This window comes from Hemicordylus capensis, chromosome 4 (genome assembly GCF_027244095.1).
Source record: "Hemicordylus capensis ecotype Gifberg chromosome 4, rHemCap1.1.pri, whole genome shotgun sequence".
NCBI classification, from domain to species: domain Eukaryota; kingdom Metazoa; phylum Chordata; class Lepidosauria; order Squamata; family Cordylidae; genus Hemicordylus; species Hemicordylus capensis.
Window position 1 is genome coordinate 164,908,638 of NC_069660.1, and position 26,403 is coordinate 164,935,040.

At 46.7% G+C, this 26,403-nt stretch overlaps 1 protein-coding gene and 1 non-coding gene across 2 annotated transcripts in view; one reads left to right on the forward strand and one right to left on the reverse strand.

The window, feature by feature from the left end:
* Nucleotides 1-295: 295 nt before the first annotated feature.
* The window catches only part of TMEM121 (transmembrane protein 121), a 102,003-nt gene continuing 75,895 nt past the window's right edge, over nucleotides 296-26,403 (forward strand). Inside the window, exon 1 of the mRNA XM_053250667.1 lies at nucleotides 296-413. The gene's annotated coding sequence lies outside the window, so the exon portion shown is untranslated. The remainder of the gene's footprint in view (nucleotides 414-26,403) is intronic.
* TRNAT-UGU (transfer RNA threonine (anticodon UGU)) lies at nucleotides 7,947-8,018 on the reverse strand. Its single transcript has one exon. It is a non-coding gene; the product is annotated as a tRNA-Thr (tRNA).

A 26,403-nucleotide genomic window follows, 5' to 3' on the forward strand; every position in this document is an offset into this window, starting at 1 on the left:
GCAGGGCAGCTAGAACCCGCTGCAGCTCTTTGGAACCAAGCTGGCCATTGCAGATTTTGCAAGAAGCGCCTCTCCTTACATTCCTTGCAAACCCTTCAAGAAGCCAGCTAAGCTGTTATTTGCACTGTAAAGGAGAATGCATAGTGACTGTATGTCCCACCTACCCTTGTTGATGGGCAAATTGCAGCTGTAGGAGATGGGAGATTATTTAAATCAGAGGAATCATGCTGGAGAAAAGCACCAGTCCTCTCTCTCCCACCCCGCTTTGCAGCATCCTCAATCAAATTAGCAGAACTGTGCAGCTGCTTTGAAGCTGAAAGAAGTGGGAGAGCCTGATCACAGAGCTCCCATGGCCTTGAGATGCAGCAAATGGGTTTACAGGACACTTTCTGAAGTGCTCGGCTTGGAGGCAGGTAACTGCAGGGAGGTTTTGATCAGCAATGAGAGGCTCCTCTATAATTTATGTCCCACCTCCCAGGCTTTCTGGCTGAGCTGCTCTCCTTTGCACCTATCATCTGGGCAGCCCTCAGCCCCACTTTTGACTTCGTTAATACAAAGAAAATTAGATGCCTGCTCACTGTTGACTTTGGCTGCCTCATTCCAGCTCTTATTTTAAACTGTAACTACAGGTTTGCAGCCCCTCTAATCACTAGGTTTGCATTCAGGCCTTTTATTTTCCAACACTGGGGGAGGGTGGTGGTGGTGTGTATATTAAAAAAAATAGGGAGAGCAAACCTCTTTGTGTACATTATAGTATTACATGCTACCCTTTGGACAAACTCAGTGGGTTGCCCCCTCCTCTCTTCTTGGGTTATTTTAAACCTGTCACTCTCTTCCCTCCACCAGTCCTTGCGTCCATTTTTCCTCTTCACCCCCTCTGTGCTAATGGCATTTTGCTCTCTAAAATCCAGTGCTTAGTTTACTTGTTTGCTGAACTGATCAGGACAATTTCTGTGCTCTAGGCAACCAAAGCATAATTTCTGCTTTTCATTATTATTTGAATCAAGCCAATTCCTTGTACTGAACATTGATCTACCTGTTCAGCTGCACAGACTCTCTCATGCCCTGTAATCACTGGCTCCCGCACAGTTATTGTTGGAGCTAAGATCCAAGCAGCATCAGCTCTCCACTGCAATGCCTCATAGTGACCACTGGTGGGGTTAGGGTCATGGATAAAAGTGCTGGACTCCTCTCTTCTTTGTTCTTTCAGTGCTAGTCTCAGTTTTGTCTCTCCAGAGATGGCTGTTTGTTTCGGTCTCTCTCTTCAGCCATGAGCTACAGCTGAAATAAGCAGCAGACTCTTTCCTATTTGTTTGCAACCTTTTCTTTAAATAAATCCTTGTTATTATTCAGTACTAAAGAACTGCCTCAGGACCTCTTGCTTTACTGCTTTCTCATCAAACTGGTTTTGCTCTGCTATTTGGGGACTGAACTGCCATTCTTCCCCTACAGTTATAACTCACACCTTCTGTAGAACCCAGAAGAAAGAGTTGTGGCACATAAGGACCAGGCAACGAAGTAGAATCAGGAATGTGAATAGTTTAATGAAATAGATATTATTGACAGAGAGGCAAGTGCAGTCTGCTTTCCCGTGCTCTTGCTGCTGGCTGTTTGTTAGCCCCACCTCTACTCCCGGACTGGAATACAAGTAACTAAAGCCCCATTCAAAAGCTGGCCTTGGTCAAGGAATGGATTAACCAAAAACACCACACTTTCCAACATCAGGATGAAAATACTGATGCTCTTGTATATTTGTAATGCCCCCTTCCCAAACTGATGATTTTATTTATTTGTTTATTTAAAATATTTATACCCCGCCCCTCCAGTACACTACTTTGGGGTGGCTCAATGACAAAGATCATTGTCTTAGCCCCACCCCCAGTTACACATTGCTGAAAACCCTTCTCTGCCCACTATCTTCTGTGCTCTGTGGCAGTTGTCAATCATGCTTTTGTAGTGCCCTGGCTTGGTTATTGTAATGTGTTATAGATGGGGCTGTTTTTGAAAAAGTATTTGGAAACTTCAGTTTGTCGCTAGTCTGTTAACTGAGACCCAAGGAATATAGGGGCAAACCTCAAGGCACTAGAGTGTTTCTTTTGTTATGAATTAATAAAAGCAAGCACGTCTATAGTCTACATAAATGTGGAGAGAGAAGGAAAACCATGCAGCCAATATTCTGTGCTTCTTAGTAATTAAGCTTGCTCCTGCCATCCTGTTCAATGACCTTAAACATATCTGTTAACGAGCAAGGGGCTTGGTGCTGATGAATGAAAAAGAGAGAGGAGCAGGATTTCTGTACTAATGCCTCTCAATAGCAGCCCTTTTTCTTCATTTCAGCCAACCTCTCTGTGGGCTGGTGAAGGGAAGCTGGAATCAAGATGGCAGCAGTAGAGGTGGACCACTGAGCTGCTCTGGGTCGCTGCCTTGCAGAAAAGGCAAGCAGCCGGAGAGGCTATGTACATGGCCAGCAACCTGCAAGTGACAGGTTTTTATTTATTTATTATTACACCTCATTCATTGGATGTGCTTTTGTTACAATCACATTCATTTTGGTCATTCATTGTTGTAAAAGACGACTGCAAGGGCTTACCTGGAGCACAGTAGAGCAGGCTTGTCCCTTTTTCTTTTAATCATTATAATTCTAAAAGGAGAGGCAGAGCTTTATTTGGAGATTGTCCTGCTTCCACGACATGCAAGGAGGTGGTAAAGCAAAGGTACTCTTCTTCATACCGTTATTGCATTAGGAAATACAAAGCATACTCCATTTAACATAAACAGTGTAACAGAAGCTTGTTTCGTCTGATGAAGCAAAGTAGTGTAATAATGCAAGAAACCATTAATGCCAACACTGAATGCTGCTTTTGAATTTTTATATATGACAGTGGCTGCATTTGCACAGAACCCAGAACCGTAGGCTCAATGGTTCCACTCCCCACCCATCCACCCCCGCTCTCCTGTCCAAATTTGGATGTTACAGAGGATACTCTCTCTGCAGTCAGCAAGACTGCAGAGACGAGGAGAAACTGGCTGTTCAGGTTTCCTTCTGGCAGGAAAGACACACAGCCAATCACAGCTGGAGAGAGGGAGGAGCTTCCTCCCTCAACTCCAGTTGAAGGGGATGCAGCCTGTGATTCTGAATTTGGACGCAACATAGGCTGTGTGGAACCTCGGGTTGGGGTGACGAAACTCACTACAACTCAAGGGTTCCTAGTACTGGAGTTCTGGGGAGGAAACCTCAGGTCACTCACGTCGCAAAACTGGAGTTGCACACATTTGGATGTAACAGTAGGAAAAACTCAGGCCCCTTTAACTCCAGTTCTGCGTTGCATGTGAATGTGGCCTATGTAATTGACAAGGACCTGGCCTACACATTGGCTTGAGTTAAAGGGGCCCCTTGAGGCAGTGAGATGCATTTTCTCTCTCATGCTCAGGCCAGGGGTCATAATCTGATTTCCATTCATCCCTTCTAGTTGCAGTCCAATCACAAGCCATTCTAGAAGGTCCCTGATCCTCAGGAGTGGCTCTTTAGAGAGTGTAAGAAGCAGTAACAGGAAGGAGGTGGGAAAACCATACTGTACAAACAGAACCCTGCCTGCACTTGTGGGAGAAACCCAAGTCAAGAGGAGTGAGAATGGACTGTACCACTTTAATGTAGGTAAGGATCACATGGTGGTTTTGTCCACCATGCTGTTTCACATCTAAATGAAACCGCTGGGAGAGGTCATCCAGGGACTTGGACTGAGTTGTCAGCAATGTGCTGATAACACTCAGCTCTATCTCTCCTTGTCACCTCCTGATCCTAGGAAGGTGGTGGATGTCCTGAATTGGGGACTGGAGGCCATGATGGGTTGGATGTGGGCTAATAAACTGAGACTGAATCCAGACAAGATGGAGGCAATGTTGGTCAGTAGGAGAGCCAATCAGGATGAGGAGATTCTACCGGTTCTGGATGGGGTTGCACTCCCCTTGAAGGAGCAAGTACAAAGCTTGGGGGTACTGCTGGAACCAGCTCTGCTTTTGGAAGCTCAGGTGGAGGTGGTGGCCAGGGGTGCTTTTGCATGGCTTTGGCTAGTGCTTTTAATTAGATTTATAGTTTTAGGGCTTTTAATAGAGCCCCTGGTGGCGCAGTGGTAAAACTGCCGCCCTGTAACCAGAAGGTTACAAGTTCGATCCTGACCAGGGGCTCAAGGTTGACTCAGCCTTCCACCCTTCTGAGGTCGGTAAAATGAGTACCCAGAATGTTGGGGGGCAATATGCTAAATCATTGTAAACCGCTTAGAGAGCTTCCAGCTATAGAGCGGTATATAAATGTAAGTGCTATTGCTATTGCTATTAATTAGATTTATAGTTTTAATATTTTTAATATTGGGTTCTAAATGTTTTTAGTGTTTTAAATGATTTTCATTGTTAATTGATTTGATGTTTTAAAGGATTTTAATTGTAAACTGCCCAGAGATGCAAGTTTTGGGCGGCATAGAAATATTTCAAATAAATAAAAATAAACAAATAAAAATAGTGCACCAGCTGCATCCCTTTCTTGAGAAGGCAGAACTGGCCACATTTACCCATGCCTTAGTCATGTCATGGCTGGATTACTATAACACACTCTACATGGGGCTGCCCTTGAAGAATATTCAGAAACTGCAGCTAGGATTTTATCTTGAGCTGCCCACTGGGATCACATCACGCACATTTTGAAAGAGCTGCACTGGCTGCTAGTTTATTTCTGGGTCCCATTCAAGGTGCTGTTTTTGACCTTTAAAGCCCTAAACAGTTTCGGCCCTGGATACCTAAGGGACTGCCTGCTCCCAAGGGTTGCTGCCCGCTTGACGAGGTCATCTGAGGGGTTCTGCTCCGGGTGCTGACAATGAGGGAGGATCAGCTGTAGTGCACTCAGGACAGGGCCTTCTCTGTTGCAGCCCCCAGAATAGCCTTAAGGGCTATTCATTCCTCAGTCTCCATCACAGTTTTTAGAAAGCGTGTTAAATCTTGGCTTATTATCCAGGCTTTTATATGAATTTCTCTGCTGTTGCTTCTTTGTACTGTATATTGTATTTTGTATGGTTATTTTATGCTCGTATTTTAAATCTTTTTATTCAGAGTCATGTTTTTATATTTTAGCTTAACATTTTAATTGTATATTTTTATAGTCTTGTTTACATTTTTCTGTGTGAACCACTTTGGGATTGTTTTAATGAAAGGCAGTATATAAATTTAACAATAAAAAAAAATTTTTTAACAATAAATGTTTGAATGCATCCCCACGTTAAAACTCTCTGTAAATCAGCAGAGAATGCAAAGAGCTGGATGGAAATCTCTCTCTGTGTGTTTTCCTCCTTAACATTTTGGGGGAGGGGGAGTCATTCAAAAACAATATTTTCATATCTGAAGCTTGGAAGTTATACAGTCCATTCTACTCCCACATTCCGCTTTATATGTAATCCCAGCCAGGAGAACAATATTAAACAATGAATGGATAAGTTGGTCTGGGTGTGTACATGTCAGTCTTTGTGTGAACTTGTATGCTGCGGGTTGTATATCTGTGCACGTGGTTCTTGTTGGAAATTCTCTGTGGTGAGAGAATCCCTTTCTCAATATAGCAGAGTGCACAGAGGCACAACACAGTGGTAGATTAGTTAGGCATGCGTATGTGCTGAGAGTAAAGTAACTTGGAGCCAATTCATAGTTTCAAATCAATATAAAAGGCATTTATTAAGGAACTAGTATTTTTAAGCCCGTTATGATAACGGGCGCTAGCTTTCTATCCCGTCTTTTCTGTCTCTCTCTCTCTCTTTCTGTCTCTTTTTTCCCCCCTTGTCCCCTCTCTCTTTTTGTTTTTTGTTTTGTTGTTGTCTCTGTTTTTGTTCTTCCTTATTTTGCTTTTACTTTTTTTTGGGGGGGTGGATGAATAACGGCCAAAATGGCCCATGAGAAGGTGGCCGCCCCTGCCTATCGCCCTCCCGCGCACCCAGCTGCCGGAGCCCACCTTAACCGCTCCAGCCCGAAGGAGAAGAGAGGAACTCGGGAACAGAGCTACTCTCTGTGTTAAGCTGCTGCCCATACTGTCGCAATGGAAGCAATAGGCGTCCTTTGCGTCCATAGCGGCAGTTTGAGCAGTGACTTAGCACAGAGAGGAGCTCTGCTCGTGAGCTCCTCTCTTTTCCCTCAGGCTGGAGCGGGTAAGGTGGTCTTCGACAGCTGGGAGGGCGATAGGCGGGGGCGGCGACCTTCTCATGGGCCATTTTGGCCCTTAATCTTTGGGGGGGGGAGCGGGGAAGGTGATTTTGGGCAGCTGGGAGGGCGGGTGAGCAGGCGGCGGCGGCGGCTGTGAGCGGGCGGAGGCCTCGTTGGCGGCTTCGCCGCCACCTCGCCCAGCTTCATTTTGGGCAGCTGGGAGGGCAGGTGAGCAGGCGGGGGCGACGGCTGTGAGCGGGTGGGGGCCTCGTTGGCGGCTTCGCCGCCACCTCGCCCAGCTTCCCTGTCCCCCGTCTCGGTCTTCCCCCGCCGCCATTGCCCTCGCCTTTTTCAGGGCGGCCGCTTCTGGTTGTCTCGGCCTCCTCTCGCCGTGCTGCAGCTCATGGCCGAGGCGGCGGCTCCGCCGCCGCCTCGGCCACTTTCCCCCGCCGCCACACACCAGCTAATGGCCGCCCGTGGCTGTGGGACACTGGTGTTTGAGGTCCTGTGTCCCTTGGGCTCTTCTGGGCCTGCGCTTCGCGCAGGCCCAGAACAGCCCAGGGAGGCAGGGACGCAGATCCCCAACGTTCCAAAGCCACGGCCACTCACTTAGCCTTTTATTATATAGGATTCCATTCTAGATAGGAAAGTGAGGATTTAGGATCTCTAATCCATCTATCTAGCTGGATGCAGATGGATTCTGCATCCTCTCTGCACATTTGGTGCGGGGAGAGGAACTTGCCATGTTGCAAGGTAGGCGGGCAGGTAGCAAGAGAGAGAAGGAAGAAGGAAGTTGAATCCCCTGAGATTAGCAATCTACATTTCAAAGGGATAGCATCAGAGCAGTGGAGAAGGGATGACAAATGTCTTGACCCTCTAGCCCTCTGACTTACTAGTCTGTCCTCCACTGTCTGAGGCAAGAGACAGCGCAAAGTCCTTTAACTTTCCAACAGTTCTGAGATCTTTGTGTGCAGAAATAAATGAGTGTTTTTCATGCACATTAGAATATATTGTCCTTAAAGGTGGATTTTTTAAACAAAGGAAGTGTGTGTGATACAAAATACATGGTTTACATGATTTACACAAGATCACACTCTGACATTCTGCATTTGTTCATTTGGTGGAGCTACCAACCACTGTTGATACTACTAAATCTAATCACTAAAGTGGATTAGAATATTCATGTTGCCCATCAGTACAGGATGTATTAAAAAGACAAACTCCCTGTTAGTGAATGAATTGAGTATGGTTGAAAATGGTTTGGTTTGGTTTCTTCATCTGAGAAGTTTTGTCCCACCTTTTGAATTACATAAAGGAACACTCAAGGTGGCTTATGTAATGAAATCCTTTAACAGTCATTCAACAAATAATAAAACAGAAAAATAAAAAGAAACAAGCAAGAAGGCAGTAACTAATAAAAAGGAGGCAACAACTAAAGACCATTCCAACAAGCTTTTAACATTGCCCCCAAACCACCTTGAGATTGCTTTAATGAAAGGCAGTATACAAATGTAACAATAAATAAAAAATAAATGAATTTTTTTTTAAAAGCAAAGGATTTAATCAATGGTGTATGTACACTAGTAAAAAAGATGGATATTTTTACCAAGGTGTTCCACATACTGGGTGTTAGGGCCATATTAAGGCTTTGTGGGGGGCTAGTACTTGGCAGGGTGCCCCCTGTGGTCTTGTCTACATGACCAGCATATCATGGATTGATTACAAAAACCATAGTGATTGAAATGTGTTTCAGGCATGTTCCCAGCCCTACCTGGAGATGCCAGGGATTGAACCTGGGACTTTCTGCATACAAAGCAGATGCTCTTCCACTGAGCTACAACCCTATCCAGAATGTCTTCTCTAAGGCTGCCCAGTATGTTAGCCAAGATTAGGTAAACCCAGGCTGGGCTCCTAGGTTCAGCATTCCTACCTGGATGCTACAGGATTGATTGATTGATTAAGTGCCATCAAGTCGATGTCGACTCTTAGTGACCACATAGATAGATTCTCTCCAGGATGATCTGTCTTCAACTTGGCCTTTTAGGCCTCTCAGTGGTGCATTCATTGCTGTTGTAATTGCTGCTGGTTGTCCTCTTCTTCTCTTTCCTTCAACTTTCCCCAGCATTATGGACTTCTCAAGGGAACTGGGTCTTTGCATGATGTGTCTGAAGTATGATAGTTTGAGCCTGGTCATTTGTGCCCCAAGTGAAAATTCTGGATTGATTTGTTCTAGGATTCATTTGTTTGTTTTCCTGGCTGTCCATGGTATCCTCAAAAGTCTTCTCCAACACCAAAGTTCAAAAGCGTCAATCTTTTTTCTATCTTGCTTCTTCAAAGTCCAGCTTTTGCATCCATAGAGTGTCACGGGGGAAACCATTGTCCGAATGATTCTAATCTTTGTAGATATAGATATGTCACGGCATCTAAATATCCTTTCCAAGGCCTTCATTGCAACCCTACCAAGTGCTAGTCTGCAGCGTATTTCTTGACTGCTGGATCCTTTACTGTTGACGGTTGATCTTAAAAGGCAGAAGCTATCCACCACTTCAGTGTCTTCATTGTCATTTCTGAGGCTGGTTGCTGTAACCATTGTCATTAGTTTAGTCTTCTTTACATTTAATTGTAGTCCCATTTTTTCACTGTGTTCCTTGACTTTCATTACTAGAGCTTGCAGAGAATCCGCATTCTCAGCTATCAGAGTGGTGTCATCAGCATAGCGCAGATTATTGATGTTTCTTCCTCCAGCTTTAAAACCACACTCATCCTCTTCCAATCCAGCTTCTCTCAGTATATGTTCAGCATATAAATTGAATAGAGAAGGAGAAAGTATACAGCGTTGTCTTACTCCTTTGCCGATCTGGAACCAGTCTGTTTCATCATGTTCTGTCTGGACTGTGGCTTCCTGCCCTGTGTATAGGTTTCTCATTAGGGATGTGCAAACCAGTTTGAATTTGAACTGGTTTGAATTCAAAGAGGTTAGGTTTGACGGTTCAAATTTGAACCAAACCAGGTACTGGGTTCGACCCGCTGGTTTGAATTTGAACTGAACTGAGCCTGCTTCAATTTGAACTGGTTCAAACTGGTTATAACCTCCAAAACTGGTTTGGGTGGTAAGCACCCATGGGTTCCAACTACCACCCAAACACCAAAGCAATCGGACACTCCTACGATTTTTAAAAATGATTTTTATTTTTTTATTATTTCCCATTATTCCCTATGTGGAGTACCTAGGGGTGCAAAAGGGGGAGGTGGTAGGCACCCAGGGGTGCCTACCACCCACCAAACCCCAAGGCAAATGGATGCCCCTACTATTAATGGTGATTTTTTTTAAAAAAATGTCCCCCATAGGGAATAATGGGGATTTGGGGTTGCCCCAACCCCTCTTTGTGTGGCAGGGCACCCCAAATTGGGTCTGGGGGCATGGAAGGGATGGCCTCAAGCCATCCCAGGCACCCCCAAGTCCCTGGGTTTTTTAGTTCTTAAGATATGGATTTTAAAAGGTATTTATATTTTTCTTCGATTTTGCTGCTACAGCCTGCAGATTTTGCAAAAACACTTTCACTGATCTAATTACTGACCTTGGTTCAGTCATTAAGCAATTAAGGTTTTCAGTGCACAGTGTGTTCCCTCGCAGGGAAAACCTGTTTACTGAGCAGGGGCATAGCAACAATTGAGCAAGGGGGGACAATTGTCTCCAGGCCCCAAGGGTCTGGTGGGGCCCAAGGCTCCCCCTTGCCCTTGTTCAGGGTGCCCCCTTACTCCTTCCTGCATCCAGCCAACGCGCAAAACACTCACTGGCTGGGAGCAGAGAGGCATGCCCCTCTCTTCTCCACCCAGCTTTTCAATGAAACACTGACTCTTGAGGGATGCACTCTTCCCTCCGGGCACTGGCCCCTCCCATGCATCTGATGTCAATGGGGCTGCCACAGTCGCAGCACGGCAGAGTTTCATTTCCCCTGTCAACAACCGATGGAATCTCCTGTCCAGGGAAAGGAGCTCCTTTTCAGGGATTCCACCAAACTCTGACAGGGGGGATGAAACTCTGCTGGGGCTGAGAAAGCCCCATTCTCAGCACTGGCCCCGCTCCCTTGCATCTGACGTCAGATGTGGGGGCATGGCTTGGGGTACGCGAAAGGATACCAAGAAGGAGCGGGGAAGCAGCTGGTCAGACCTTGTTGCCCGGCACCCGCCAAGCTCCACTACGCCCCTATTACTGAGGTATATGACTTGCTTGGGTGCTGACTTGAAAAGATTCTCTGGCTAGGACAAGTTGACCCTCAGGCTCTGTATTCCCTAGCTATAACGTGGGACTAACAGTGAATGAGAGGCACTTGTGTTAGTGCTCAGGTATGTTCTACCCTGGAGATACTTGAATGTCTTTTAGGCTCGGTGTTCCCCAACCATGTCTTCCTCAAGGTATTCCATATGCTTAATTTTTTTTTTTTGACAGTATACTTACTATATTTGTATTAACTGCCTTTGGCTTGGCTCGCCTTTTTGAGTTATCTGTTCTGCACAAATGTTTTTAGTTCTTGTTGTCTGCTTGTGGGATGTTTGAAGGAAGGATTATTGGGTCCACCCACAGATCCAGTCTTAGCTGCCAGACCATCCCCCCGGGCCATCAGGACTTTGAATTCCTTGGTGGAGCACATATGAACAGGTGCATCTCTGTGTTCATCTGTGAACTGTTGTGGGAGGGGAGTATGGGTTCAGCTCGGTGGACCGCAAGCTGTGCCTGCCTCCCATAGTATTTCCAGAATGTGTGTTTTAATGGTTTATATTCAGCACAGTCCAAATGTGTTTTAAGGGTTTATATTGGGCACAGTCTTTTTCTGGAGGGTGATTTCTGGGAAATGAGCATAGATCACAGAATCAGAGGTGCGTCTGCTTCACACAAGTAGCTCCGTCCTCACAGGGAAAACTGATTGACATTTCTCAAGCTTGTGTAGGTTGCAGTTTGGTGTGGGTTTTTGTTTTTGTTTCTAAAAAAGCCTTCTTCATCCTGTGCTATTTTAGTGCATTGAAATCCTACAGAGAGATTCCTTGTTCTTCAAAGGCTTCTTTTGGAAACAAGGGAATCTTGAGAGAGAGAAGAGAAGTAGGTGATCATCAAGGATTTTTAAAGGTAAAAGATTTACTTCACTGGAAGCTCTTTGGGTGCTAAACAATTATGTGCAAACTTCTGGAGAAGTGTGGAAGTGAAATTCTCATTTGCCAACTTCTCCAAGATAAAATAAGATGCATGCAGTGTGCCTGGTGGAGGTCTGTTATGCACAGCATGCAGTAGGATGATGAAGATTAGGTAAGCCATGTGCTGCTTTAATTACCATCATCCCTTCCTCCTGGAACATGGTTCTATGAGAGGAATCATAGCTCAGTGGCTAAGGCTAGCACGTGCTCTGCATGTAAAATATTCCAGGTTCAGTTCCTGAAATCTCCACTAGTTAGAACATCTTAAGTTACAGCGCTGGAGAAGGACACTTCCTGGACACCAAGCTGCACATGACATTGGGAGATCCATAATCCATAATCTACTGTTGTTGTTTTTAAGGTAACAGCTGTGGGCCTCCTGGATCTGATCAGCTCCATAGTTCTGTGGGAGTGGGTTAGTCATCTCTCCCCCATGCATAGGGCCGTAATCTGATTTAGTGGTTCCCATGGCTGCTAAGCACTTCATTTCACTTTTCAGGTTTTTATTGTTGTGGTTAGCCAACATTTGATGTGGCGGGGGGATTTATTGGGGGGTGGGTGGGTGGATGCTCCACTGTTGTGTAAATGTTAAAAAGTTCGTGTTGGTAGCATGGCAAGTTGGGACCCAGTCACATTGCAAACTAGGGTGCCAACAGGATTTTCTGGGCCTAGTTCACTATGTGGCTTGCCCTCACCCCCACCCCTCCCAACACTTATTGGCAACTGATTGGATTCTGTTCTACTCCAGGAGGGAGACAGCTGCAGAAAAGAGCAGAGCAGCTCCACAAGCAAGGACTACATGTGTGCTACATGTGTGAGGAGGGGAGGGGCTGAGTGACACAGAGCACAGTTTGCCATGGCGGTGGGAAGACAGGTGCGGTGCCACTGTCTCACTGGGAACCCTACTGCTTCAGGGACCAGTATGGGAGATTCTGATCTCCCCATCGCTGTCAGTGGCTTTGTGGCAGACTCACCTCAACATTCAACCCAGACTGACTGAAAAAGCTACCAAATCCTGAAAATAAGTACAAAAATTAGTTGGCCCTCCACAGATTCAGACCTATTGTGGATATTTAATCTGAATTTCTTTTTCAGATTAAGAATTTTTTCTTTCAAAAAGAAAAGGCTGAGAGGAGATACAACCATCTCAATAGCTGAAGGGCTGCTACACAGATTTTTTTTAAAAAATAGCTTCAAAATATGATTGAAGTCATGTTTGTATTCCACTCATCTCAAGACATTTTGTCTTGCATCCTGCAGAAAACCTGAAAGCCAAGGTTGCATTCACCAGCCTTGGCTTATGTCATACCCAGGGGTGCACCTAGGTAATTTGGGTGCCCAGACCACCCAGCCGTGAGCCCCCCCCAACGAGGTCCCCTGAAACCTCCTTTGGGGGCCCGTCACTGAACCTTTGTCTTGTTGTTTTTTTACAGCTGCCACACACCCTGCCAAACCTTGGTGTTTGTTTTTCTTAAATTATTATTACCACAGCTGAGGAGTAGCTGCCGGGGGGAGCAGAGCAGTCCTTCTCCCCTCTCCCCCCTCCTCTGGTGATGGCATGGGCTGGAGCAACACTGGGCCCATCCATTCGGGCCAGCGTCTTTTGCCAACTGTGAGGTGCACCTGAGCAGTTGAGATCATCACAAGCCCATGGCGTCACGGGCTTGCGACAATCTCTCAACTGAGTAGGCGCTCCTCACAGTTGGCAAAAGACACTGGCCTGAACAGATGGGCCCAGCATCATTCTGGTCCCCACCATCACTGGGGGAGGGGGAGAGGGGAGAAGGGAGAAAGACTGCTCCACTCCCCCACCGGCAGCCAACCCTCGGCCGCGGTAATAATATATATATTTTTAATGGAGGTTTGGCGGAGTGGGCATGGGGTGACTTTCAGAGGCCCCTGGCCATTTGTAGACCCCCCTGACCTTGGAGGACCAGACCAGGTACCTAAGGTCCAGGGGTTAGAGTGCCTCTGTTCATACCAGCTGTGCCATTGCATAAGTACTGGGTGCCTTGCCCCTCAAAGGGCAGCCATGTAAGGCCTTCCTCTCAGACAAAGGGGAAATCCTGATCACCCAAGAGCCCTGTTCCTGAAGCAGCTTTACTTCTCTGTCGAGTGCCTAATAGTACCACTGCTAGGAAACCAGTCCCAACAACAGCTGACAAAGCTGCAGAATGCCAGATAACTTGGTGGGGTTTCAGGAAGAGCTTTTAAGTGAAGGAACAGTCATGCCCTCACCCTGCTGCCAACTCTCCCTTGCAACCGTTCCTTCCCACCCCTTCATTAGCATTTTGAAAACACTGGGATAAATATTGGAGAAGCATCCAAAGACATTGAGCCTTTTCTCACAATCAGTGAGAAGGGCTTGAGGGCCCATGGAGAGAAAGGCTGCTAAAGCTTACCTCACCCACAGATCATCGCTGGGTCCATACTCGGCATGCAGATGGACACAGGCTGCGTCTGGCAGTGCAGAGGGTCAGGGGCTGGGACATGTTGTCCCAACCCCTGGAAATCCATAATGCACCTCATGAGTGTACAGTGCATGGTGGGGATCAGTAGCAGCTAAAAGTAGCTGCACTGCGCATGATTTAAAATGGGACTAAGGGAAAGCTCGCTCGCCTAACCTCCTTTAAGAGGCTGGTTTCTCGGGTGGATTTGCTGCCGAAGCGCTGCTGGGATTGGACGCAATCCCAGTGGTTCCCATGCACAGCCGAGCCTGGTTTTGGCTAGCATAGCCCGGACTTGGCTGCACATGAGAACGGCCTCATCTAGTGCTGCTGACAAGGTGGGGTGTGTGTGTGTGTGTGTGTGTTTGTATTTTGCTGTTGTAGCTGTTGTATATATATTTAATTGAAATCTTATTTTTTTTAACTTGAATTTCAAATTATCATTCTGTCAGTTTTCACTTTGGTAAGCCTCCTTTGGAAATTGATTTGCTTCAAATATGAGATACAAATATAATAAAGAGGAGACACAAGCCTATTCAGACATCATCTTGTACGTGTGTACAGGTATCTCCGTACATGTACGTACAGTGCATTGTACTTATCTTTCACAATATAAACATTTCTGGGTTATTTTCTTCAGAAACCAAGGTAGGAGATGGCGGGGAGAGAAGACTCTTACAGTGCTGGGGGGCACTTAGATGGTGTGTTTGGGATAAAGGGGGCAGGGACAATGTCTCGCCAGCCCTTATGGAGGAGCCTCTCCTAGGTACAGCTTGGCATCATCAGCGTACTAAGGAAAATCCGGTTCAAACTCCTAATGACCTCTCCTCCCAGTGGTTTTATAAATAACCTCAGTAAAATATTTCTACCTAAAGAGAATATTTATTATTTTGCATTTGGTAGAGGTAAAAAAGCATGGTGACTTAAAGAATTTGTCATTGTCACTGAGTAGCAACTGAAAATGAAATGAACCTGCACCCTTATTTGAAGGTGTCAGAGACAGTCAAGGCAGGGAGTGGTTTGTACAGCAGCATTGTGAAAGAGCCCTGCTGATAGATGGCCAAAATGCTCTATGTATGTACAGAACATTCATCATGACCTGGACACACAAATAGCCCATGCACATGCGTGGCGGCCTTCAAAACGACCACCATGAGCTGGGAGAGGACTGGAAAGGCCTGGAAAAAACCAGGGGAGGCCAGCAGGGGGAGGGGGCGCTTCAGAGAGACCCCACGTGCACACACGTAGCTGTGGCAGCACCCCCAGAGGCAGTAAAATTACCCTGGGCCTGGCAGTGAGTTATAATTTTCTTTAAAAAATCACTTTTCAAACCCTGGACCGGCTACGAGCCTTCCTGGGGAGTGGGGTTGGCTCGAGGTCGAGCCGAACTGGGCCTGGTCCAACTCGAGGTTGAGCCAAACCAGGCCTGGTCCGGCTCGAGAGCAAACCCTTGAGCCGGACTGGTTCAATGGTGAACTGGCTCAGCCTCGAGCTGATTCGCACAGCCCTACCTCTTGTTTTGTTTTCTCTACTCTACTTCTCCTTTTGTTAGTCTCAGGTTTCATTCTCTCACCTGGAGAGAGAGAGAGAGACTTCCATTTCTCTCCTTTCCCCATTTCCTATATGTAGTTAGCAGCAAATCATGTAGGCCTCATCTATATCCCAGATGGATTTCCTAAATGAACTACTTTATTCAGAATTCTAACTCCATGTCTCTGGGCAATATTAATTAGCAGTGCTGTCCTTACCTGTGCACTTTAACTGCAGCGGGGATAGATAAAGAAACCTCCTTTCCAAGCTTTCTAACACACATATCTGGGGGGAAGGTAGGTGCTATCTTGCCTCCCCTCCCCACCCCACTTAAAAGTCATGTGTATGACTTCTATGAGCGTGTTCTCTCTCTCTCTCTCTCTCTCTCTCTCTCTCTCTCTCTCCCACACACACACACGTCTCCCTCCATCTTTTAGCTGGCTTTCTCTTCCCCTTCATTTTTCTGATCATTTTATGAAGTCTAGTCCTGGGAATCAGACTATAGAAACTCTAGAGAGAGACACTTCTAAACACAAACTGCGTGGACATGAGCTGCAGCTCTTAAGACACCTGCAGCTCTTAAGACACCAACAGTGGGTTCCCATCCAAACAATGCTCTAGGCCAGACCTCCTGTGCTAAGGGTCTGACCCCGCTGCATTTCATATTTCTGCGGTTGTGGTGAAGTAAGTCAAAGGATGACCAAAATAATGGTTGTCTCTTCTTGATGACCTCCTTCTACTGTACACCCTTCTTATTTCAAAATCTACTTTGCCTCAACTGCAAAGAACTACATCATGTACCTTAGATGGTTCTTTAGGCACGGTAGGAGTAGTCCATGCTCAGGCAGCCCCTCCACCTCCAGCACACTTGTCTCTCTTCCCTTACGCATTGCTAAAATACCTCTTCCCTACTCTGCTCTTGACTCACAGCCATATTTTCAAATGCTTCTGTAAAGTGCTTTCTTTAATGATGAGCTGTGTAATTATTGTGCTAATGATGCCACATGTTCCCTATACAGTGACACAGAACATATGGTGGGAGATTAGACCCCCCTTGAAAATGATTAATCATCAGGATACCTTCTCATCTCCCAGAAGAGCTTTTATGATGGGCACAATTTACACATCTTGTTCTCTCCCAAAAACCTCAGGAGGACAGAAATGTCCCTCCTAGGAACAGTCACCATGTTGCCCACTCCAGCAATTTAATTTCTTTCTCCCTTCCTGTGCTCCTAATTTGGAGGTGCTCCCATTTATCATGATCTCAGCTGATTTTCCTCTATGTTCCTTGCCCACAAGCAGAACAAAAATGCTGGGAACCAAATTCTCTACCTTCTGAGAGAAGCAAGAAATGCTTTCCACCCCACCCCACCCCACGTTTTTTCAGGCCTGGCTCAAAAGACACCCACTGGCCCTCCGTAACTGAACTAAAATCCCGGCCCCTTTGACTAGGGGTGTGCACAAAACCAGTTAGCCCAGTTTGGTTTGAGGCTGAACCAGGTGAGGCTGCAGGGGGTCCATGGATGTTTCCCCTTCCCCGCCGGCCTTCCTTATATATAAAAGCACTTGGTTCAGGTAATCTTTGGCTCTTCCCGGGCCTTGCCCCCATCGCAGTGGCCATTTTGGAGGCCTCCGCACATGCACATTGGGCCCCAGCATGGCCTGGTTCATGACATCTGCGTACAACACCCCCCCCCCAACACACAGCCTCAGAGAAGCCCAACCTCAGATAAGGGGGGCTAAGTACAAAAAATAAAATAATTGTTTTACAAAAATATCCACAAACACCTCCTCCCCCAAATGGCCGGTGGGGGTGGGGACGGGGTCAGTCCAATGTCGAGCCGAACTGGGATGTTTCAGCTCGACAATGAGCCATTGAACCAAACCATTTTGACTTTGAACAGGTTCAAAATCAAACCTGTTCACACATCCCTACCTTTGACCCTGCAGGACAATTTTCAAGCCTGTCTGGACTAAAGTGGCTCCACTGGGCTTCTCCCCTCCTCTCCTACCTGTTATGGGCTGTGACAAGGTGGAAATGTGACATCAAACCAAGGATATTGGACACAGAACGCCAGGCCAACCTAGGAAGGGCTCCAAGCTTCCTGTTCTCAGAAAGACTTAGATACTCTGCCTCTCCCACTACATACCTGACACAGTTGGAAATCCCAAGCCACAGAAGGGCCTTCTCCGTTGCCCATTGTTATGCCCTCCCCTCTGCTGTTTCAGAAGGCAAATACAGGAAGATTCCAATCATGGAAAGACTTTGCCCCGTGACACTGGGGAGGTTGAAATCACAGAGCATGGACTCTTGCCCCTTTTTTAGAGACAGCTGTGCCAAGTAATATTCAGAGCTGCCTTCTTCCATGAATGCCCAGTTTATTTCCTCTTTCTTGGTTGAATCTCAATCACCAGAATCCTGACCTTCTGCCACACTCATTCCTCTGATTGCACACACATATACCAGGAGGTTGGTTTGAATTGCTACCGTACCCTTGCATTCAGTATTGTGTGACTGCTTTGTCTGTCCAGCCTTCCCAGCTTGCTATATTGTTTTCATGAAAAGTGATAGAACTAGACAGAGCAATCCTTGCAAACCTTTTGCCTAAAAATGAAAGCCCACAATCATTCTGTCTAGTCTACCACTTTTCACGAAAACAGTACACAGAATATAGCAAGTGAGGAAGGCTAGACAGACAAAAAAAGTCACACCACACAAACCGTAACACAATGCAAAAAAATAAAAGGCATCACAATACAAAATGTGATTGTTAATTTTTATGCTTGATCTAAAAGTACTCTCCAGCTTTTGCATTTTTACCAGGATTTTTGTGGATCCTTCTGCTGCTAACATGTAACATGTAACCTGCTGGCTGGTTGCCAGCCTCCCAGACTGCTGAGTCGTTCCACCTGCTGCCTGTCCTGGGAGCTGCTTGTGTGAGGAGTGGCATCTGGGGCTTGCAAGCTTAAAAGCAAGGAGACTTGCCAAAGGCATAGCCGTCGGCGTGGCCATCGGGCCACCTGTAGGCGGCCGGCCTTTGGGGGTGGGACTGAGGGCTGGGGGGTTGGATTGGCCAGGCCTTTTGCAGCCATGTGTTTGAGCTCTCTTGAGTGGTGCTGGGGGTGAGCCTGGCAGTTCGGGGGCAGCTATTACTGTAGTAGTGGGGAATAGAAGAATCGGCGCTGGCAGAGCAGCTGGCCGTTACAGGGGAAGGGAAATGAGTAATTTAGTAACTGTTTCCACTTCCAACTGCTCTGTCAACTCTTCGGCCTTGGGGAGCAGCTCCAATGACCCACAGAATCTGGTCTTGCTCCTCTGCAATGCCAGGTCAGTTCAGAATAAGACCAAAATTGTCCATGACTTGATCATGGATGAGGGAGCTGACCTGGCATGTATAACTAAGAGCTGGTTGGGGGAGGCGAGTGGTCCAGCGTGGGCTCAGTTTCTCCCACCAGGTTACTCTGTTGTGGAGCAGGCCAGGGGAAGTGGGCAGGGGTGGTGGTGGAGTGGCTGCGGTCCATAAGAATACCATCTCCCTTACAAGGGCCCCTGTGAGACAGCTGACTTACATTGAGTGCATATTTTTGAGGCTGGGAATTAGGGATAGATTGGGGATTCTGTTGGTGTACCGTCCACCCCGCTGCCCAACTGACTCCCTCACTGAGCTGACGGAGCTGATCGCAGAGTTGGTGTTGGAGTCTCCTAGACTTTTGGTGCTGGGGGACTTCAATATCCACTTTGGGGCTGGCTTGTCTGGTGCAACTCAGGAGTTCATAGCGGCCATGACAACTATGGGCCTATCCCAATTAGTTTCTGAACCAACTCATGTTGCCGGCCATGCACTTGATTTGGTCTTTTGTTCAGATCAGGGGGGTGTTCCGTGGGTGGAGGATCCAGTGGTTTCCCCATTGTCATGGACGGACCACTACCTGTTTAAGGTTGGTCTCGCAGCTGCAATCCACCCCTGCAGGGGTGGTGGACCTATTAGGATGGTCCGTCCAAAAAGGCTGCTGGACCCAGTGGGATTTCAAAAGGCCTTGGAGGATTTTGACGTTGGTGCGGCCAGTGATTCTGTCGATGCCCTGGTGGGAACCTGGAACAGGGAACTCAGCAGGGCAGTAGACATGATTGCTCCTAAGCGTCCCTTCCAACCTGCTGCAAAAATGGCCCCTTCGTATACTGAGGAGCTGCAGGGGCTGAAGTGGTTGGATAGGTGACTAGAGCACAAGTGGAGGAGAACTCGGTTCGAATCTGACAGGATTCAGCATGTGACCCATTTGAAGGCTTATGCGGTTGCAGCGCGTGTAGCAAAAAAGAGATATTGTTCTGAGCGCATTGCGGCTGCAGGTTCACGATCGGCGGAGCTATCCCAGGTTGTGAGGAGTTTGGTTTCTCCTCCTTCTACTTCCAGTCAGTCCCCTGAGTTGCTCTGCTGTGATGCCTTTAATGAGTTCTTTGCAAATAAAATCTCTTGTATTTGGGCTGACTTGGACTCCACTATTGTGTCCAGCGATCCCTCTTGCAGCATTAGATTGGATCAGTTTCAATCTGTGACTCCTGAGGATATGGACAAGCTGCTTGGGGCGGTGCGGCCTACCACCTGTTCTCTGGTTCCTTGCCCGACTTGGCTGCTTCTAGCAGGGAGATTGTTGGAGATGGCCTAATTAATATCATAAATGCATCGCTGAGGGAGGGTAGGGTGCCCCCCTGCCTGAATTAGACCACTCTTAAAGAAGCCTTCCCTGGACCCCTTAGCGATGGACAACTACAGGCCAATCTCCAATCTCCCTTGGTTGGGCAAGGTGATTGAGAAGGTGGTGGCTGACCAGCTCCAGGCAGTCTTGGAGGAAACTGATTATCTAGACCCATTTCAAACTGGCTTTAGAATGGGCTATGGAGTTGAGACAGCCTTGGTCGGCCTGATGGATGACCTTTACCGGGGAATCGGCAGAGGGAGTGTGACTCTGCTGGTTCTTCTGGATCTCTCTGCGGCGTTCGATACCATCAACCATGGTATCCTTCTGGATCGCCTGGGGGAGTTGGGGATAGGGGGCACTGCCTTGCAGTGGTTCCGTTTCTATCTCTCGGGTAGATTCCAGATGGTGGAGCTTGGTGACAGTTGCTCCTCAAAACAGGAGCTGTTATATGGAGTCCCTCAGGGCTCCATTCTGTCACCAATGCTTTTTAACATCTACATGAAACCGCTGGGTGAGGTCATCAGGAGGTTTGGTGCTGGGTGTTAACAGTATGCTGATGACACCCAAATCTACTTCTCCTTTTCATCTTCAGGTAATGGCACTCATTCTCTAAATGCCTGCCTACGGGCAGTAATGGGCTAGATGAGGGATAATAAATTGAAGCTGAATCCAAGCAAGACGGAGGTGCTCATTGTGGGGGCTCAGAATCTGAGGGGTGAGTTAGATCTCCCTGTGCTGGATGGGGTTACACTCCCCCAGAAGGAGCAGGTGCGCAGCTTGGGAGTACTCCTGGACCCAGGCCTCACCCTGGTATCTCAGGAGGAGGCCATGTCCAGGAGTGCTTTCTATCAGCTTCGGCTGATTCGACAGCTGTGCCCATTCCTTGAAGAGGATGACCTCAAAACAGTGGTGCATCAGCTGGTAACCTCCCGGCTTGACTATTGCAATGCACTCTACGTGGGGCTGCCTTTATACGTAGTCCGGAAACTTCAGTTAGTTCAGAATGCAGCAGCCAGATTGGTCTCCGGGGCAACCTGGAGAAACCATATTATGCCTGTCTTGAAACAATTACACTGCCTGCCGATATGTTTCCGGGCAAAATACAAAGTGCTGTTTATTACCTTTAAAGCCCTGAATGGCTTAGGTCCGAGATATCTTAGAGAGTGCCTTCTTTTACATGATATCTATCGCACATAAAGGTCATCTGAGGAGGTCCGTCTCCAGTTACCACCGGTTCATTTGGTGGCGATGCAGAGGCGGGCCTTCTCTGTGGCTGCTCCAGGGCTGTGGAATGCATTCCCAGCAGAAATTCGTAATCTTAATTCCTTACTGACCTTCAGGAGAGCCCTAAAAACCCATCTGTTTGGCCTGGCCTTTTAGGGTTTTAATTAGTTTTAATTGTTTTCACGCTAACCTGGTTTTCAGGGTTTTAATTGTTATGATAGTTTAAATGTTTTTAAAGATGATTTTAATTGGTGTTAATATTTATATCTGTTTTAATTGTTATTGGTTTTAATGGTTTCTGTTTTTAATTGTAAACTGCCCTGAGCCTTTTCGGAAGGGCGGTATAAAATAGCAATAGCAATAGCACTTACATTTATATACCGCTCTATAGCCGGGGCTCTCTAAGCGGTTTACAATGATTTAGCATATTGCCCCCAACATTTTGGGTACTCATTTTACCGACCTTGGAAGGATGGAAGGCTGAGTCAACCCTAAGCCCCTGGTCAGGATTGAACTTGCAACCTTCTGGTTACAGGGCGGCAGTTTTACCACTGCACCACCAGGGGCTCATCAAATGAATGAATGAATGAAATGAATGCATGCATGCATGCATGCATGCATGCATGCATGCTCAAGGAACAACTAACAGCACAGAAAGAAAAGGGTGTCAGCTAGGCAAAGCATTGTTGTGTAGGATTTCTTCTTTTGCGTTTTGTTTTGTTTTTAAGAACTTGATCAAATTCTTGTATGAGCTGAAAAGGTGGCTGTATTCCACAAATATGCCATTTTCTGTTCTTCCATAAAAGCAGTAATTTTTCAAAAGCTTCATAGTAATTACATTGTACTGTAAAGCAAGTTCAGTAGCCTGCATGGGTTGATACTGTAATAGTTTTTTTTTTAAGTTCACACAACTCAATGTGAGACTGCTCAGAAGGCACCCTTTCTCCACTGCTGAGTGTCAAAAATTTCTTCTTTTCTTTTGGGTATTAGACTGTATACCTGCAAGCAGGGCGTGTGTGTGTTGTTGTTGTTGTTTTAATCCTAAATATTGGAGGAAATGTACATCTGTACATTGTTGTTTTAATCTTAAATATTGGAGGAAATGTACATCTTGGAGGAAATGTACATTTATTATTACAATAGAGGTATAGAGCCTATTTCCATGATCACTAGAAAGCAGGCTAAGGGAGCCTAGCCTGCTTTCTAGTGATCGTCGGAACCACCAGGCTCGCAGGCGAGCACTCTGTTAACCTTGGGGTTTTTTTTGTGTGTGTGCCACTGCCGTACGCGGCAACACACGAATAGACCCCCGACCAGGAGGCAACAAGCCTCATGGCTTTGGGGGGTCCCCCCAGAATGCCCCGTGCACTTGCGCAGGGCATCCTGGGACTTCTGGGGGTTGGGTGACCCCTGATCCTCACAACCCCCACTGGCTCTGTGACGGGTCCGGTAGTCATGTGGGTGGCTGATTCAGCCACCCAGGGCTTCACGACTGATCGTCTGCTGGGAGAGTGGGCAAAGCCCGCTCTCCCAGCTAAACCCACCCAGGCTCTATACACCGCCCATGTGTAGAGCCTCATAGTTTAAAATAATGGGGGGATGTGTAATTTAATTTGGCACTTGCGTCTTATTTGTACTGGGTAGGGTGGATGTTGGAAAGCTCAATCCTGACAATAAATCAGCCTTGATAACTATTAGGCCTTCTTAAAAATTTGCCTTTTTAACTAACTGGGTGTGAAAGAGAGGAATTGCCTGGAACTATTATTCCTTTTGCACTGACTGAAAGCACTGCTTTCTTATTCCATGTCTGAATGGACAGGCTATGTGGATCAGAAAAGGTGTTCTGTATATACTGTTGGGTAGACCTGTACACACTGAAAAATGTCAGATCTGATCAGATCTGCCCCTGACAGGATGTGGAAGAGACAAAAGGGTCTCCCTCATGGAAATGGGGAAGGTAAAGAATAGTGAATGCAGCTCCATTGTAGCCCGGAGGTGGTGGGACTAATTGGTGGCGGGCAGGACCTAGGCCAGCTTGGAGTGGGTTAGGGAAGGGCGACAGAAGAGCAGGGTTGTCGTATTCATCCCGAGAGCCAGTTCCTAAGTTTCGCTTGTCCTGCTGGTGACGGTTGCAGAAACAGACATGGACAACGTCTTGCAAGTCCTTATTATTTTCCACCTCCTCCAGCCAGTGCTAGAGGAGGGGCTTCAGTTTGCACATATTCTTGAAGCTACGGTGCAAGGCTTCAAAGTAGCAGATGGAGGTTTGGCTGAACATCTTGCCATACAGCACACCCAGGGCTAGTCCCACATCAGCCTGAGTGTAGCCCAAGTTGATTCTTTTGTGCACCACACTGGTTCTAATATGGCAGAGGAACATGCAGTTTCTGAGGGTCTGAACCTACCATGCTTCTGGGTATCATATGCAGAAGATTCCTTCACCACAGTACAGAACTCTTCTCTTGAGTAATAAGTTGTAGGGCTTCTTCAGTGTAAGCCGCTAATTAAAATATTGCATATCTTGGCAAGAAGCTAAGTTGCACAGAAGAGTTGTTCCACATGTTCAGAACAAGTTCTTCTAGTAAGAACTAATCTGCCTACTTTCCTTTCACTATCCCCACAATTGGACTAAATTTGGTCCAAATTGGTTAGGCAGTTCATAAGATAACCCACTTCTTGCACCTCAAATGTTCATGCATCCGCCATCTTGAACTGGGGTGGATGACATCATCACAAACTACATCACTGAGGTGTCCCTATGTGTCACTCATTACTATTGTACCAAATTTGGTTCAAATCAGTTAGACAGTCCACACGTCAGCCCACCTGTGACTCATAAGAACATAAGAACAGCCCTGCTGGATCAGGCCTAAGGCCTATCTAGTCCAGCATCCTGTTTCACACAGTGGCCCACCAGGTGCCTCTGTGGAGCCCACAGGAAAGAGGTATGTGCATGCCCTCTCTCCTGCTCTTGCTCCCCTGCAACTGGTATTGAGAGGCATCATGCCTCTGACACTGGAGGTGGCCCATAGCCACGAGACTAGTAGCCATTGATAGACCTTTCCTCCGTGGATATGTCTAAGCCCCTTTTAAAGCCATCCATGCTGGTGGCCATCAGCATATTCCATGGCAAAGAATTCCATAGATTAATTATATGCAGTGTGAAAAAGTACTTCCTCTTGTTGGTCCTAAATTTCCCAACCTTGAGTTTCACAGGGTGATCCCTCCTGTTTCCAGTGTTGTGGGAGAGGGAGCAAAATTTATCTCTGTCTACCTTCTCCACTCCATGCATAATTTTATACACTTCGATATATGCACATATCTCCCCTTAGGCACCTCTTTTCCAAGAGAAAGAGCCCCAGATGCTGTAGGCTAGCCTCATAAGGCAGGTGCACCAAGCCCCTGATCATTTTGGTTGCCCTCTTCTGCACCTTTTCCATTTCTACAGTATCCTTCTTAAGATAGGGTGACCAAAACTGAACGTAGTACTCCAGATGTGGCCGCACCATAGATTTGTATAAGGGCATAATAATATTAGCATTTTAATTTTCAGTCCCCTTACTTATGATTCCTAGCATGGAATTAGCCTTTCCCCCAACTGCTGAGCACTGAGTGGATACTTTCAATGAGCTGTTCACCATGACCCAGTATATGGCACCTTCCTATGTTCCTATGACCCCAAGAGCTTTCTCCTGGTCAGTCACTGACAGCTCAGATCCCATCAGTGTATATGTGAAGTTGGGGTTTTTTGCCCCAATATACATCACTTTACACTTGCTTACATTGAACTGCATTTTCCATTTTGTCACCCACTGCCCCAGTTTGGAGAGATCTTTTTAGGCTTGTGCATTTCAGTTCAGGCACAAATTGATTTGTGCCCGGAAATGGCAATTTCGGATGATTTGTCTACAAATCGAAACCAGAATTAGACCTCCGATAGTGTTCATTTACAAACCGAAATGACCTCCTCTCGGATCCAAATTTTGTTTACTTCGGAAAACCCTTTGGAGTGCCATCAGCATTGCATTGCAAATTGTCCTTTTTGTCTCTCTACACTCCAGCAGCAACTGACTGAGGGGCTATTCTCACGATCGAAGAAAATCTGGTTAGCCTCCGTTAGCCCAATTTTCTTCAACTGTGAGAACCACCGGGCTTGGCTGCGAGCCCTGTGGTTCTAGAGTCGGTAACCCGCTCAAGAACCCCTGCCCTAAAACCAGGTTTGCGGAGTGAGCGCTCCGCAAACCTGTTTTTGAAGATCATGAGTAGCTGCGGTGCAATGTCAATGAATGATATTTCGTTAAGAGAAATGAGCTGTATTGTGATGCAATTGTGTGCCGAGAATGAAATGATTAAGCTGAGAGCAGCTAATCCATTATCAACTCTAAGTAACAATACCCGGAGCTTCCTACTCTGTCTGGGGGGCTGCTGGGAGTGCCTGGAGGGACTTCTTACAGCTTTGCCCCCTCTCTTTTCTCCCTCTTTATTATTTTGTGTGTAATGATTAAGATTCCACATGCCCTGTCCTGTTTGCATTTAAAATATTTAAGCCCTTGCAGAAAACAAAACAAAATGCCATCAAGGACACTGCTCTGCAAGTCTCTTTCAAGGTATATGGGAGTCACAAACTATTATGCTTGGTTAAAGCAAAAAGCATACACTTTCTGGGTTATTATTAACACACTGGGAAGTATATAAGTGGAATATGGGGAGGGGGAGGGTTTGGGAGATAACATGATACAGGAAGACATCCCAATTGACAGATTTTTAAATTGCAGATTTTCATTGGAAAGGAAACAAGTTGGAATTTAGACCCAGCTGCCTTTATTGAATTAATGGCTCTATTTCCTGTTTCCAGAAAGAGAGAACTGAGTTTGCACTAGGGGTGTGCACCGGACCGCGGAGCTGTGGTCCGGCACTGGGGTGGGGGGTTCCATTCAGGGCGGGGGGGGCTTTACTCACCCCTCCCGCGCTTTGCAGCTTTGGCGCCATAATTACCTAAAAAAATGCGGCTGCAGAATCACTCGCCGCCCGCTCCTATGGCTCCCATGGCTCCTGCTTGTTTCAAAAACCGGGTGGCAGGATACTTCCCTGCCACCCCCAAAGCCCCCTCAAGCCATTTTAGCTCTTTAAATCTCGCCCC